A 15,009-nucleotide genomic window follows, 5' to 3' on the forward strand; every position below is an offset into this window, starting at 1 on the left:
CACACACACGGACGCACACACACACACACACACACACACACACACACACACACACACACACACACACACACACACACACACACACACACACACACACACACACACACACACATAAATATGACTTCCCAAGGTCACGACAAGTCAATCTCGGGTAAACACACTGGAACTCCGCCGAACAAACACCAGTATATCTATTATTCAGCTCCAAGGCTGACTGTTTGGGTTTGAGAGAGAGCGAAGGACGTACAAAGACAAAAGTCGTGTTGCAGTTTTGTCCGAGGATTAAGTGCAACACATGAAACATTATGAGAGCCCTATTACAGTTATATGTTCGTGTTTGGCTAGCCTGACTTTCTCAAGCTTCATTCCTGCTGGTGATGGGATGACTTTATGGATGAACCCAGGAAATTCTGAAGCATTAACATCCATTCGCAAAAACTGCTTGTCCGAGAGAAGAAATTTAAACCATATTCAGTCAAACTATGATCGCCTGGACGTTTCTCCTAATATCTTACCAAAGATAACGTCAAATAGACCTAGTACATACCTTGATATGGAGAGGGAAAGCTACATGCATCCAAGGACGTCACTAGGGAGATGAGAGAGGGCAGGATCTACCTTTATTAAGGGGAGGGAATTCCGATCAGATAGTGCAAAGATTCGGTGTAAGTAGAATGATAAAAAGGTTGATTAAGTTTCGGAGGGTGGCAGAACGGATCGCGCTGCCACACTGCAATAGGACAAGAAAACAATCACAATGGAAAATGGCACCTGCAATCAGTACGAAAACAATCGCTATGGAAAATGGCACCTGCAATCAGTAAGAAAACAATCACTATGGAAAATGGCACCTCCAATCAGTACATACGCCGTAAGAGACAAACTGAACCTAGAATGAAGCACACGAACAGTTGTGCGGAGGCTTCGGTCTTCTGGGTCATGTGTTCGAACTCCTGCCTGTGAAATTTATTTCGCCACCCAAAACAAAATATTCGTTTAGAAAAATACAGAAAATATATTCTCATATGTAAACCAGTTTAGGAAGTTTTGATAACACTGACAAAAAATGACAATTACAGCTCATTATTATCAACTTAGGCTAAACAGAAGTTAAATGAATAGAGGAGAACTTATTTCAGGGCAGTTCTTTAGCTAACTGAACTGCAGTGTTGCTGATGTGGAAAAAAAAAAAAAAAAAAAAAAAAAAAGGAGAACATATGAAAACAGTTCATATATATATCAAGTAAAAGTAGCAGCGGGAAATACACAATATATAGATATGTTTCGCTTAGTTTGCAAAAAATATGCCCTCATCGACAGGTTCGTCACCTGGAGCACATGGCATCTCATGTCAGTGCTACCAGCCTTCCGTGTGACACACAGCAGAACGCTCCAGAACTTGGGCCTTGCAGCAGATGTTTTCACCAAATATCAAGACACGACTTTTGTCTTTGATTGTACACCTACCCCTTGCCGAATTATATTGTCCATTTCATCTCAGTGTTTTCCTGCATTTCATTTATATAATTTTATCCTTCAGGTTTCGTGTATTTCATGAATAGCTAAATGAAATTGCCTGGCTTTAGCTGGAATAAAAAAACTAGCTTTGTCTCGACCGTGAAAGAGTTAATGGTGAAAATATTAACATTCTCAGCTTCGTATGCTCACTCTTAGCTAAGTATAATCGTCTGGTTCTAATTCAAGATGTTAGAGAAAAAGTGACCATGGGTTGTATTCCCAATGGCACAGGAGACTTAGTTACGTTTTCTTGGCTCTTTATCATGCACAATATGCCTTGACATTCGCTTTTGTCATGTTTCTAGCATGAACAAAATTTGCATCAGTAACGTAGGTTACAAGAGGATATAAAGATGCACTATGCAAATAAGTCGGCAAGAAAATTGTGCTACGAAGCCAGCTATGGAACCTTGAATACGGTCCCCTATGAGAAAGTAACTATCGATACTAGCTGCGTTTTTGTCGTCCATTCTGGCGTTTGGGGTCTGGTTTGCTCGATCGTTTGGCTGTGTCCGCTATAAATAGTCTGGCTTCGAAGAACCGATAAATTATTGCCCCTGCCGATCAGACCAAGTAGTTTTTGCAAGCGTAATTACATCATTGGTATCATGTCTCTTATCAAGTCAAGGTCATGTTAGGCCCTAGTCACACTGCAGGTACGACGTATCGCAAACCACCCGCGACCTGCAAGTCGTGGGTGGTTTTGGTGGAGTTTACAACCGGTCTTCATATGTCTCGGTCTAGCCGCAGGCCACCATGGCGACCAAAAACTCTTCGCGAGGTTTTTCGTGCTGCACGAAAAACCTCCCCGCGACCACCGATGTCGTGGCACGGAAGCAGCCCGGTGGGCGGCTGGACTGCGTCTGACCGGCTTACAGACTGCAACTGGTCGGCGACACCTGATTTTTAAACGGTGGTTGCCATCCGGATGAAGGCCAGTCGCCTCCCGCTCTGTGCGGTGGCCGTCTGCACTCCGTCAAGGAGAAGACTGGACTGCGGCAGCCGCCGCCCACAAGCCCCCTGTCTGGGGTGGTGGTTGAAGTCCGGCCGCCGTCCAGCCTGCGACTGGTCGAGCGACAGGTGGTGGGCTGGACTTAGACCAGCTGCCGGCCAATCCGCGGCTGATATTGGTCTAGTGGTCGCGGTCTAAACTGCAACAGGACGCGGACCTGCCGCCTTTTGTCGGCGGTCTGCCGGTGTCTTGACCTGTGTGTACCTAGTCATGGTCGCCGCTCGGTCGGCCACTGGACGGACGCTGGACGGACACTGGATCACCACCGGTAGGCGATCGGTGGCACGACTGCTCGGAGACCTCCGTGGTCGGGGACTGGTTTGGCGATTTTCAGGTTTGCGACAAGTCGTACCTGCAGTGTGACTTGGGCTTTAATCTGAAATCGTTGATAGTCCGTGTAAATAACTAAAAATCACTCAGGTTAACGAAACAAAACTGACCACAATTGGTGCTGTTCATAATAAGGTCTGATATCACAACTGCTTGCCTCTCACACACCTGCTTGGGTGGAAATCCATATGAGTTAAAGAAATGCATTAAGGCTGACACAACACTTACTTTTTAATTGAAATATGCGACGCAAATATAGCTAAGGAGCGTCAATTTGCACTGGATTGGCTAAATTTATTGCTAATGTTGGTCTCCTGCTACAAGATTTTATGTAAATTGTTTTTTCATGAGACTTAACGCTCTTATCCTTGTTACCCATATTCTGCTTGTCCTAGCGAGTATATGCATCATCTAGGCTCCTGTATTCGCCTCCGAGAGATAGTAAGACGATCTTGGTTTCAGTATAAATTATTTCAGACGGATTCGTATGCTTTCGCCAAGAACAAAGACGCTTGTCGCCCGCATGACCCGTATCGCGCCATAAACCTGCCAGAGGAGCAAAAAATGGGTGTGGAAGGCAAAGGAATAGGTGAGGTGGAGTGGAGTGTTGGTGGGCAGAGGAATAGATGAGCTGGAGTGGAGTGTTGGTGGGGGGGGGGGGCAGGGAATACCCGGTGAAAATGGGTGTTGTAGGAGTAGTGGATGCGAGAAGTGAAGGTACACAATGCTTAATGTCCGTCAGGAATGAACGAGTCAGGTGGAGGGTAAGGAAATGGGCGTGGGGAAGGGAAAAAAATGGATGAGATGATTTGAAATGGTTTACGGGAGAAGGGAAGAGGAGGGCTCATGATACAATACCCCATCAAAATGACTGTTGCTGAATTAAAGGTCTGAGTGCAATGAAGGTTTACATCAAAATTTTCACCAAACACAGAGACAAGAAATAAAAAAAAATCGCTTTCATTTCATGTCTGACGTCTTCAACACAGGCAAAAATGTGACCGAATAGCTTTCACGAAAATAATACAACTACGATAATGGACGTAATATATTTATGTATGTATGTATGTGTGTGTGTGTGTGTGTGTGTGTGTGTGTGTGTGTGTGTGTGAGAGAGAGAGAGAGAGAGAGAGAGAGAGAGAGAGGCTTCCTTTCACCACCTCCTTGACGATTTAAGTTGCCCTCCCCCCATTTTTTTATGCGTTCAACTCTGGCCATAGGCTGTACAGTTGGTTCTCTAGAGTTCCGCAATCCTTCTGCGTACCACACTCCTCTACATGTCACTACTTCCGTGCAAACATACAAGACTTATGTACTTGTATTATCAGGGGCATTTTTACAACATGTAGCTGGGTCTGTTTTATGAAATTCAAATTCTTAATGTGTTCCCTACCCCAACCGGGAATCGAACTCGTATCTATTAGGACAGCAGAACACCAGCGAGAGTGCATAGCAGCCTGTGTGTTAAAATTTTCTTGTATGTTACTGATTCCGTGACTGAAATATTAGAAGAAATAAATAATACATAATGGGATTTTAAGATGCGGTGGGCAAAGTAAATAGCTGAGGAAAAGGGAGAGATGCTGCTGAGCATCCTCTGCCTGCGAAAGCATGACCTTATGCGTGACTGAGAAGGCTGTGATCTTAAATCAATGAGACGGGTCCATGTAATTAAAACTGAGATCCGGAAGGGGAAGCGAAATCTCGAAAGTTTTATATCATTAATGAAACGCGTGATGGAAAGAAGTATGACCTTCCTATCTGATAGGTAATTGCAGGCTGTCTGTTTCTTATACTTAAAAAGGACTGAAATGACCAGCATAAAATAGGGGCTCGTCCACGCTTTCCATAATTAATTTTAACCTCGCCAGTCAGGTGACACATTTTTACTGTATTCTTTTTAACATCAAGAGATTTTATTTAGATAAGATTTTTTTTTTTTTTACTAGAGCTAGTAGATATAACTCCCATTAACCCATTCAGACTGCTGATTTATCTTAAGTTGATTAAAATTATCTGGTGATGACAATAACTCAGTGCGGAAATACATCACCGGACAGCCCTGGTTAATCTCATGTCCTCTGTTCTCGTGGTATTACCAGGGATTGTCTGATTTAAAGCTGGTGTCCTGGTGTTAGCTGGAGTGTACTTGATGCCATGTCACTGGATCTGGTGGAAATTATTAACTTCTGCTTTAACGAGAGTCAGTTCTCAAACAGTTCCCTGCCTCACTCTGGGGTCGATTTTGCTTTCGTTCACGCAGCAGTCCATTGCTTTACCATTCAACCATGGAGATTGCGGCCCGTAGGGCAACTCACCACTTGCTCCCACAGATAAGCAGGAAAATCCACTGCAAACTCCCGACGCAGTCCACGTAATGTAAAACCCGCGGGAACAATTAGGGAGATTACACCCCTTTAAAATTTTTCAAGCAACATGAAGTTGAAACGGGTAAATATGTGAATCACTTGTGACCATTGTGCCAAATTTCACTGAAAACCTTTTTCTGGCTTCAGTTGCACTATACACACACACACACACACACACACACACACACACACACACAGAATTATGACATATTAAATACCAGGAAATACTATTAAATGTCCACGCTGAAGATGTGGAACGTGTCCGAGCTAGCCTGGTGCTAATTTTGACACATACTAGTAATATTTAACACCTTAATGCTGTTAGAGGTCTCCCCAGGTGGCGGTAGTAGCCCACAGAGGCCTCCCTAAATGGTGAGAAACAATTTTTACACACCAACCTGTACTACAGTAGCCCACAGAAATCTCCCCAAATGGTGAGAGAGACTTTTTCCACCCCAATCTGTACTACAGTAGCCCACAGAAATCTCCCCAAATAGATTACTTTTTTAGATCCTAAGCTGAGCATTTCTTAGCATTCTTAGAGAATTTTGGCTGAAGTAAGTTGTCCGAGCGAGAGCTTCACTGCCGTACAAGACCACTACGCACTTGCTCCCGCAGAAGGCTGTCTGGCCTCGCCCTCGAATCTTAATCAGTTGCAGCCACACGGAGTCAGTTTCAGTCATTTCGCAATTGCGACAGAATGGCTGAATGTACAATACAGTGAATCCGTTTACACAGCCGAATGCACGACGTAGCACTGGTGCCAACATTGACAAATTACTTTCTTATATTTAGATTTTAAGTGTTGTAACTGTGTGTTGAAGATGATCAAGTTTCAGCAATTCTTGGTTTCTTCCAGCCCGCCAAGAGTTGTTGCAGTTACGCACGAGTGGCTCAAAAATTATGCATTTGCTTGTAATAGTTTTTGCGCCATTGCACGCACAACTGTGTATCGATGCCAATGATATACATTTTTTTTTTTTTTTTTTTTTTTTTTAGGAATACATGATTTTCTGTGACATTCAACTCCTCAAATGAGAGTCATTTTTCAGTAGCGGATCCCGCTGCTCGAAACCGACGAGTAGCTGCTTCATTCCAGACAGGAACGCCTGATGGGGACATCTATTATGAGCCACAACATCCCTTTAAAAAATTTAAATCAGCACGAAATTGAAGTGGATCAAGCTGTGACCAAATAGGAACCACCCTGTCAAGTATCCTTGCAGTCGTTTTCCATTTTCGGGTGTGCTACCCAGACAGACTGACAGACATACGGCTGGAATTAAAGTATAGTAAATACAGTTTGGTCCATATAGTACGTATCTCAGTTCTAGTTTCTTGAGGGATCGGCATAGCTTGCTGGTGTAAGGAATCCAGATATTTTGGTTGTTCTCTGAAATTACTTATCAACCATTCAGTCTATGAACTTGTCAAACGGAAAGTGTAGAACATTAAAATGGTTATGGGAAGAAGCGCCATTCATAGCCTTCTGGGGACACTAAACGGGATTATATTCGGAGCTCCCCTAATGTAAACATTACAGTATATAAGTAGTAACCAGTAACAATAATATCACTTGTACACTTTACAAACACGTAAGAAAAGTTAAGTTGGAGGCAAAGTGCTCTTTTATTAAAACTAGATGAAAAAGTAGTCACAAAAATAGAAATATGTGTACAAGAAGAGAAAATGGAAGAGTATAAGAGCACAGTGGAAGAAAGAATGGGAATGTACGAGTTAGGGCAGATGGAAGAGGTGGAAGACGTATGTAAGATATTCAAGGAAGAGATAGACGCAGCGTGTGAGGTGGCTTGTGGAGTAAGGAGGAGATGCAGGGGTGTGCAAGGGACAGCATGGTGGAATGATGAGGTGAAACGAGTTGTGGAACAAAAGTAGAAGGCATATAGTGAATGGCCAGCGAGTAGAGGTAGGGGAGAAGATGAGAGAGAGAAGAGAGAGGTATATGTGAGCAGGAGAAGGGAGGTGAAGAGACTGGTGAAGGAGAGTAAGAAGAAAGTGGATGAAGAATTTGGGAGGAATCTGAGTGTGAAATGGAGGAAGAGTAAGAAATTGTTTTGTAAGGAGGTAAAGAAAGTAAGGCAGTGTGAAAGGGGAATTAGTAGGGGAGTGAAACATAGGAATAATAGATTGTTGGTGGAGAAGAGAGAGAAAATGAGGAGATGGAAGGAGCACTTTGAGGATTTGTTGAATGTAGCGAGTGAGAGCAGTGCGAGTATAAGTGGTTAGGGAATGGCTGGGAGAAGAGATGAGAGGAGGGAGGAAGAGATCATTAGGGCGGAAGAGGTGGAAGCAATGAAGAAGATAAAGATGGGAAAAGCCCCAGGAATTGATGGAGTGTGTGGTGAAATGCTGAGGTATGTGGCGGAGATTGTTGTGGAGTGGATATGGATTGGCTTGGGAAGAGGGAAGGGTTCCAGAGGACTGGAAATCAGGTATAATTGTTCCTTTATACAAAGGAAAAGTGGAGAGGGAAGTATGTGGTAACCATAGGGGTATTTACCTTCTTAGTGTGACTGGAAAAATATATGGTAGAATACTCATTGATAGGGTTAGGCATATGACAGAGGAGCTAGTTGGAGAAGAACAAGGGGGATTTGGGAAGGGAAAAGGGTGTGTAGATCAGATATTTGTTCTAAGATGTTTAGTGGAGAAGTATCTAGAGAGGGGAAAAAAGGTGTATGCTGCCAACATGGACTTGGAGAAAGCTTACGACAGAATAGATAGGCAAGGTATGTGGAAGGTATTAAGAATATATGGAGTGGAGGGGAAATTGTTGAGTGCTGTGAGGAATATGTATGAAGGAGCTAGGGCTACGGTGCGAGTGGATGGTGAGCTGAGTGAGTTCTTTTATCTCAATGTGGGACTGAAACAGGGATGTGTGATGTCTCCATGGCTGTTTAATATTATACATGGATGGGGTTTTAAAGGAGGTGCAAGGTAGGGCAGTGGATGTTGGGGTGGCTCTAATGAATGAGGGTGAGATTTGGAAGATTCCGGTGTTGCTGTTTGCTGATGATACAGTATTGTTGAGTGAAGACGAATGGGAGTTGCAAGGTTTGGTGAATGAATTTGGGACAGTGTGTAGGAAGAGGAATCTGAAAGTTAATGTAAACAAAAGTAAAGTTATGGTGTTTGAGATGATTGAAGTCACAGAATGTACAGTGAGGTTGGATGGTGAGGATATGGAGAATGTGAGTGCATTCAAGTACTTGGGTAGTGTGATGAGTAAGGATGGAACTTTGGGGGATGAAGTGCGTGAAAGGGTACAACAGGGAAGGAAGGTTGTTCGTTCACTGAAAGGAGTGATGAGAAATAGGGAGGTGAGTATGGAAGTTAAGAAGTCACTGCGTGATAGTATTGTGATCCCTACCCCGACGTATGGAAGCGAGACGTGGACCTTGCAAGAGGGGAACAAGTCAAGAGTGAGAGCAGTGGAAATGAGCCACTTGAGAGGAGCATGTGGAGTGACATGTAGGGACAGATTGACGAATGGAGAAGTGAAGGAACGTTGTGGGGTGGATGAGGATGTGGTTGAGAAGATTAGGAGAAATACACTGAGGTGGTTTGGACATGTGGAGAGCAGGGCTCTCAGTTCTTGTTCGCGGAATTTCCTTGGAAAGCTGTAAAAATTTCTCTAAATTTGATCATATTTCCTCAGATAGTAAATGGAACGTATAAAATTATTGAGCAGGCCAAAACTCTTAAACAAAGACATAATAACATCACTTTTACTTGCAGATATAAAATAAAATACAATGACCACACATTCATAAGCTTTGCAGTTAATACATGCTGTACAAAATACTGCAAATCGTCCGATTCGATAACTGCCATAACTCACAATCAAATCAAAAATTCCAAATGCATAATAACAAAACTTATAAATCTTAATTGTAGATAATTTTTAATGAATCATCTTTTTTTTCGCCAACGCGTGGTAGCGATAAAAAAAAAAAAAGAAACTCAAAGACATCATAATAGCCTCCCCCCGACAGTTGATTGTTAGCTTATTTTTTTTGTGTGTGTGTCCGACTCTGGGCAAAGGCTCTCGGGGACAGTAGTCTGTCCCAGGGGCCAATAGTCCTCCTACACCTCCTCATGTCACCACTTCCGCGCTAACACCCACCGTCCATATTGAATACATGCTAAGGCTGTCTCATACAGGACTGGTGTATTGGTATTAGTGTGGGTATTTTTACGACATGTTGGCGGGTCTTCTGGTAGATCAGGAAAGTCTGTTTTTTATGAAATTCAAATCCTTAAACTGTTCCCTGTCCCAGCCGGGATTCGAACCTGGGTCCATCAGGACTGTAGGCCGCCTCTCTACCGATTCAGCCACCGCCTACTCTGCTTTTCTCGAAAAATCGTTAAAAATCCTCAGATATATCAAGTAAATTCCATCAAATTTCTTCAGATTTTCTTTAAAATCCCAGTATCCTTAAAATTTCTTCATATAACCTCAGGTTTCTCAATCTAAGGAAATTTCCTTAAAACTGAGAGCCCTGGTGGAGAGAATGGAGAATGAAAGACTGACTAAGAGGGTGTATGTAGGTGAGGTGGAGGGAGGGAGAGGGAGGGGTAGACCGAGGATGAGGTGGAGGGATGGAGTTGAGAGGTATATGAGGGAGGGGGTAGTGAGTTGAGGGGAGAGTAGTCAACTGGTGGGTGACAGAGCGACTTGGAGGCGTTTTTTCTGCGGCCACCCTTTTGCGGATTAGGGCGTCGGGCTATAGATAGATAGATAGTACAAGAAGAGACGATTCAAGGTGGTGAAAAAATGATAGAAACCATATGTTCTGAGTCATTATCAGGAAAGTACTACTTCAGTACCCAATGAAATATCGGATATTACTGAAAACCCCAAATCAGTAAAGGGTGTCTCTGCAAATGATTGAAACTATACAAATCTTATTATTGGAAGGACGCTTGGCAATTACAAAAAAAAAAAAATCAATAAGTATAGGATGCTGGTGATCTTGTAAATCGGAAAATCTTGCGTTTCTTTTAATAACAAGTGTATTTCAACTGTAGTTTTAAATTATGAAACTGGGAGCGAAGTATTCCAGCAAAGCTTTGTATCAGCACTCCGAAATCGTTTTTATAAATGACTTTGGGTCTTCGTTATCCCTATGAGTGATAGTAAGTATTGTTTCTTAATTATTATCCTCTAAATTTTTATTCTTTGGACTGAACTTGTGTTATAGTCATATTTATCACTATCATCTTTATCATCATAATTATATCATTCTCATCCTCATCACCATTGTTTTAATTGTTATTATTATTATTATTACTGCTACTACTACTGTTACTGCTACTACTACTACTACTACTACTACTACTACTACTACTGCTGCTGCTGCTGCTGCTGCTGCTAGTTCTCCCCCCCCCCCATACACAGAGGTGGGAGGGGCCCAAGCGGTCGGGTGTATCACCTGTGGCCAGAACTGGCCCTGATGGGAGGTTGAAAATAATGCGGGGCAGATATCGGTGACACTGAACCGTCCCCGCATGACAAGAAAGTTGTGTGCTGAGGACTGCCTGCCAAGGAGTTTGTCTGCAACACAACCTTTTACAAAATGACCGGATGTTGAGAGAAAGTGAACCCCAATCACTGAGTTTAGCAAGAAATAAACTGACACATCTTGCTGAAGCTTACTGCAAGCAAGTGACGCGTGGGGAACAAGTGTGGGTAGAGGACGCGCGCGGCCACGCACGCACACACACACACACACACACACACACACACACACACACACACACACACACACACACACACACACACACACAAATACAGAGAGAGAGAGAGAGAGAGAGAGAGAGAGAGACCCTTACGACACATCTGACACACAAAGCACCACACACCATTATTAAATTTTAACATACTGTATACTAAAATATCAGGTACACACACACACACACACACACACACACACACACACACACACACACACACACACACACACACACACACACACACACACACCGACGTCGACATACTACAACACCCACAATACACACATGCAGCCACCATTTACTTCCTGATATACTCACATTAGATACACCAAATCATTTTAGACCCCCACCATATAAACACCCGCAGATCACTCACTGTAGCTTCATGTTTGTGTATACTCTTTTTTCTCTCAACTCAGTGCTAGGCGTCTGATCCTGGTGGGGGTCCTGCTGTCTTACCCCCAAACAGAGCTTCTGTGGTGGCACCTTCCTTCGACATTTTGTTCGTTTTTGTCAGTCGTCATCGTGATAGTGGTTAATGTAGACTAATCCTAACCGATTCTGTTCGAAGGCCTGTCCTATGCTGAATGAAATCGTCTAGTAATAGGAAGAATTAAATAATGTGTGTGTTCGTCGACCACGTGGCCTGCGCCGCACTATGCAACCGTCAGTGGAGGATATTGAAATAGATGTAGTGAACAAATGAGTCGGTGAGCTGGGCTGGGAATTTACTGGGAGGTGGGGGTGAGGCACGGAAGTACACTCGGCGGTAATAAGTTCTTTAGGATTTGTGATTTGAGTGAAGTGAAGGTATATTTAAGAATATCCTAAAAGATCAAAGTATCAAGAAATGCGGCAATGAGTGTGGGGAACAAAGAAATGAGTTAAATGAGCTGAACTTGTGTTGGGGGTGAGATGGAGGCATGAAAGTATAGCCTGTGAAACGGGTACTGTAGTAGGACTGATGACTTGAGAGCAGTGCATTTTTTTTAAAGTTTTCCCCAACAGCAGCAACAAGAACATGATAAGCTCGCGTTGCTCTCCTTAGCCTTGTGTCGTGCAACGGAGGCAGTACAGTTCTATTCCTCATTTTGCGCAGGGTTAAAGCAAATTGCCTCCAACCCCTTCAGCACGACGAGGGAGGGAGAAGTTTTCGTAAGCTGAAAAAAAAAAATGGTCTGGTAGCAGCAGAAATAAATATCGTTCTTACGTCACAGCTGCTTGGGCATCCTAGGTTGCTGCTCGGGATTTGAGGCATTAAACGCTGACGTCACGTCTTCCCATGACTTCGTCTTCTCCAGGGCAGCAGTTCCTGTCGATCTGTCCTAGATTACTTTCTTCTCTTCCTGTATCAGTTTCAATAGCTGCATTCTTTAAGCAGCCGACGGAGGAACCGCATTGTCATCTTCCATCTTGGCGTTTGTATGGTGACCCGCATTGCCAACCGTACATATGATGCCGTCGCTGTTACAACAACTTTCTGCTATATAAAAAGGCATTATTGGGACTAATATGATGTGACAAAATGTACTGAAAAATATATATCAATACGAAGACAAATAAAACTGCTTCCAATCGCGTTTGTTCACTTTATTCAGTATTAGCTTGCATAGGTTGGTACATGACAAGGGATCGTTGGGAGAGCGCGGGTTTTGATATCGGGATGATTTGTAATACCACTTCCACTATCCGGATCAGCATTCATGATACCGATTGCCTTCGGGTCCAAAGATGATTGGATCTGACTTGTAATACGGCCCTAAGTGCGATGAGGAACTCAAGTTATCAGCCATGCAAGAAGATTCCCAACGAGTTCTTTCATTAGGTAAATATTAAAAAAAAAAAACTATTTTTAACAAGACTGGACCACTGATTGATGCAAACAGTGTTTTGCGAAACGCTGATAATGGGACAACAGGCTTCTAGTTTTCCAACCTCTAATCAGTGTTCATTAATGAGGTTGGGAGTGACATCCCTGAGCCATGCATTACTCATGAGGCTGCTGCTATACAGACTGTTCGTTTCACTGAAACAGTAGTTTCCGACAAGTTGGGAAATTGAGTCAACAAATTCTCCAGTTCTGATGAGTTTTTCTTTTCTTCTTTTACAGAAGATGAACAGAGGAAGGAAAAACACATTAAACAAACAAAAAAAATGCATACAGCATATTGCATGTGTCCTCCATTTATAAAAAAATCTGCAACAGTTGGACTTGAATTGCTGTAGGCTGAAGTTTGGGGAGAAGTTATTCTGGGGAAGCGAGTTCCAAAGAGAGGCAGTTTAGGGAATAAAAATATTATAATAGGTAATAGTTGTGTAAAAGTGCGGTGGGACAGTCCAGTCTTGACGAGCATGGATGCAACTTCGTCTGAGCATTTACCGTAAAAGTATCTGTAAAAATAATAATGCAAAGGAGGCAACCTTCCGTCTCGCTTGTAAGGGAGGCGGTTAATTTGAAATTGCTTGGTTATTAATAATTCTTATAGCTTTGATCTGAAATTTGTCTGTTTTAGTGCAGCCTCTCCACATTCATTCCAAAAGGATGAGCAATATTCGAACTGAGGGCGCACATAACCCTCGGAAATTATAGTTAATTGCTCGTTAGTGAAGATGTCACGGATTCCATACAATAATTCAAGCTTTCCTGATGCGGTTTTAGCAAGTGATCTAACATGAGAGGTCCAGCTGAGCTTATTGTTAAGCTAAACACCGAGAATTTCGATACATTCGAAAGATAGGAATATTGGTTGCATTGAAGGTAATACAGGAATCTGTCTATTAGTAAGCTGGATCTATTTGGTTCTCCAAGCATTAAAGAAGACACTGTTATTTTGTCCCCATTCAATGATCTTACATAAATTTTGATTTATGGAGTTTGCTGCACTGAGTTGGGAGTTAGGGATATCAAACTTTGTGAATGGATGTTTAAGTGTGAAGTAACTGAGAAGCGTTGAGTCATTCGCATGTGGGTGAATGGGATTATGGATGATAAGCAAAAGGTCATTAAAATGAATAAGCAATGGGGTGGGAGCCAGGACAGATCCTTGTGGCACGGTGGCATTAATCGAGTGGAAACAGGAACATACATCATCTACTATTACTCTTATCTTTATGTCGCTGAGATAGGAGGAAATCAATGGAACAAAAGATGATAAGCCTTCGAAAAGTTCATGGGCAGGTGGGCCCTCACTTGACTAATATCTTTAATAAATCGCTGATCTGGGAGAAGTTCCACTGGACCGGAGGGAAACCTACGTAATCCGAATTCTTAAAAAGAGAGATCTCCATTGTCCAGGATATTACCGTTCTATTAACCTTACATCTGCGGTAGGAAATGTACTGTAAGGTGTAGTTGTAGACAGGATTGTAGATAATGCAGACTCAAATAATTATTTACTGTATGACTTGGAACATGATTTTAAGGTATATTGCTCGTGTTTGACCCACTTGATTGAAACCGTCCGCTTCATGCTCTCTGAATATAACCAATGATAGGCATTTGACGTTTGTTATTTGGACCTCCAAAAGGTGTTAAACAAAGTACACCATCCAACGTTGGTGGCAAATACTCGTCCACAATTCAGGAAGAAGAGCTGCATGGACAGAAAAGTGGTTGACTGAGCAGCGCCAGAGAATGGTAGTGAATGGGGAAACTTCAGAATGGATATCAGTCACAAGTGGAGTTCCCAAGGGCTTAGTTCTAAGACCAATATTACTTATCACGTACTCATTCATTCATTCATCATCCAATCCTATGTCGCCCCATGAGGAGCGTAGGAGCCCTAGGCTAGGCAAGTTGGTCCTGACATTTAAGATGAGAGTAACCAGCCTCACTCATCCCTGAGTGGCATTACGTGAGCAATAAACCCCAACTACCCCCTGGATATAAACCTACACAAGCTTAATCCGATTGGAGCTCCTTAATTACCCACTAAACCACCAGGTGCCATAATTTGGTTATATGGTTACCACCCAGCGTAATAAATGATTTCCTGGTGTACAGGAAACCATTTAGCTTGTCAC

The sequence above is a fragment of the Coenobita brevimanus genome, chromosome 15 (assembly GCF_032717465.1).
Source record: "Coenobita brevimanus isolate Jiangsu-jjx chromosome 15, ASM3271746v2, whole genome shotgun sequence".
In the NCBI taxonomy this organism is placed as follows: Eukaryota; Metazoa; Arthropoda; class Malacostraca; order Decapoda; family Coenobitidae; genus Coenobita; species Coenobita brevimanus.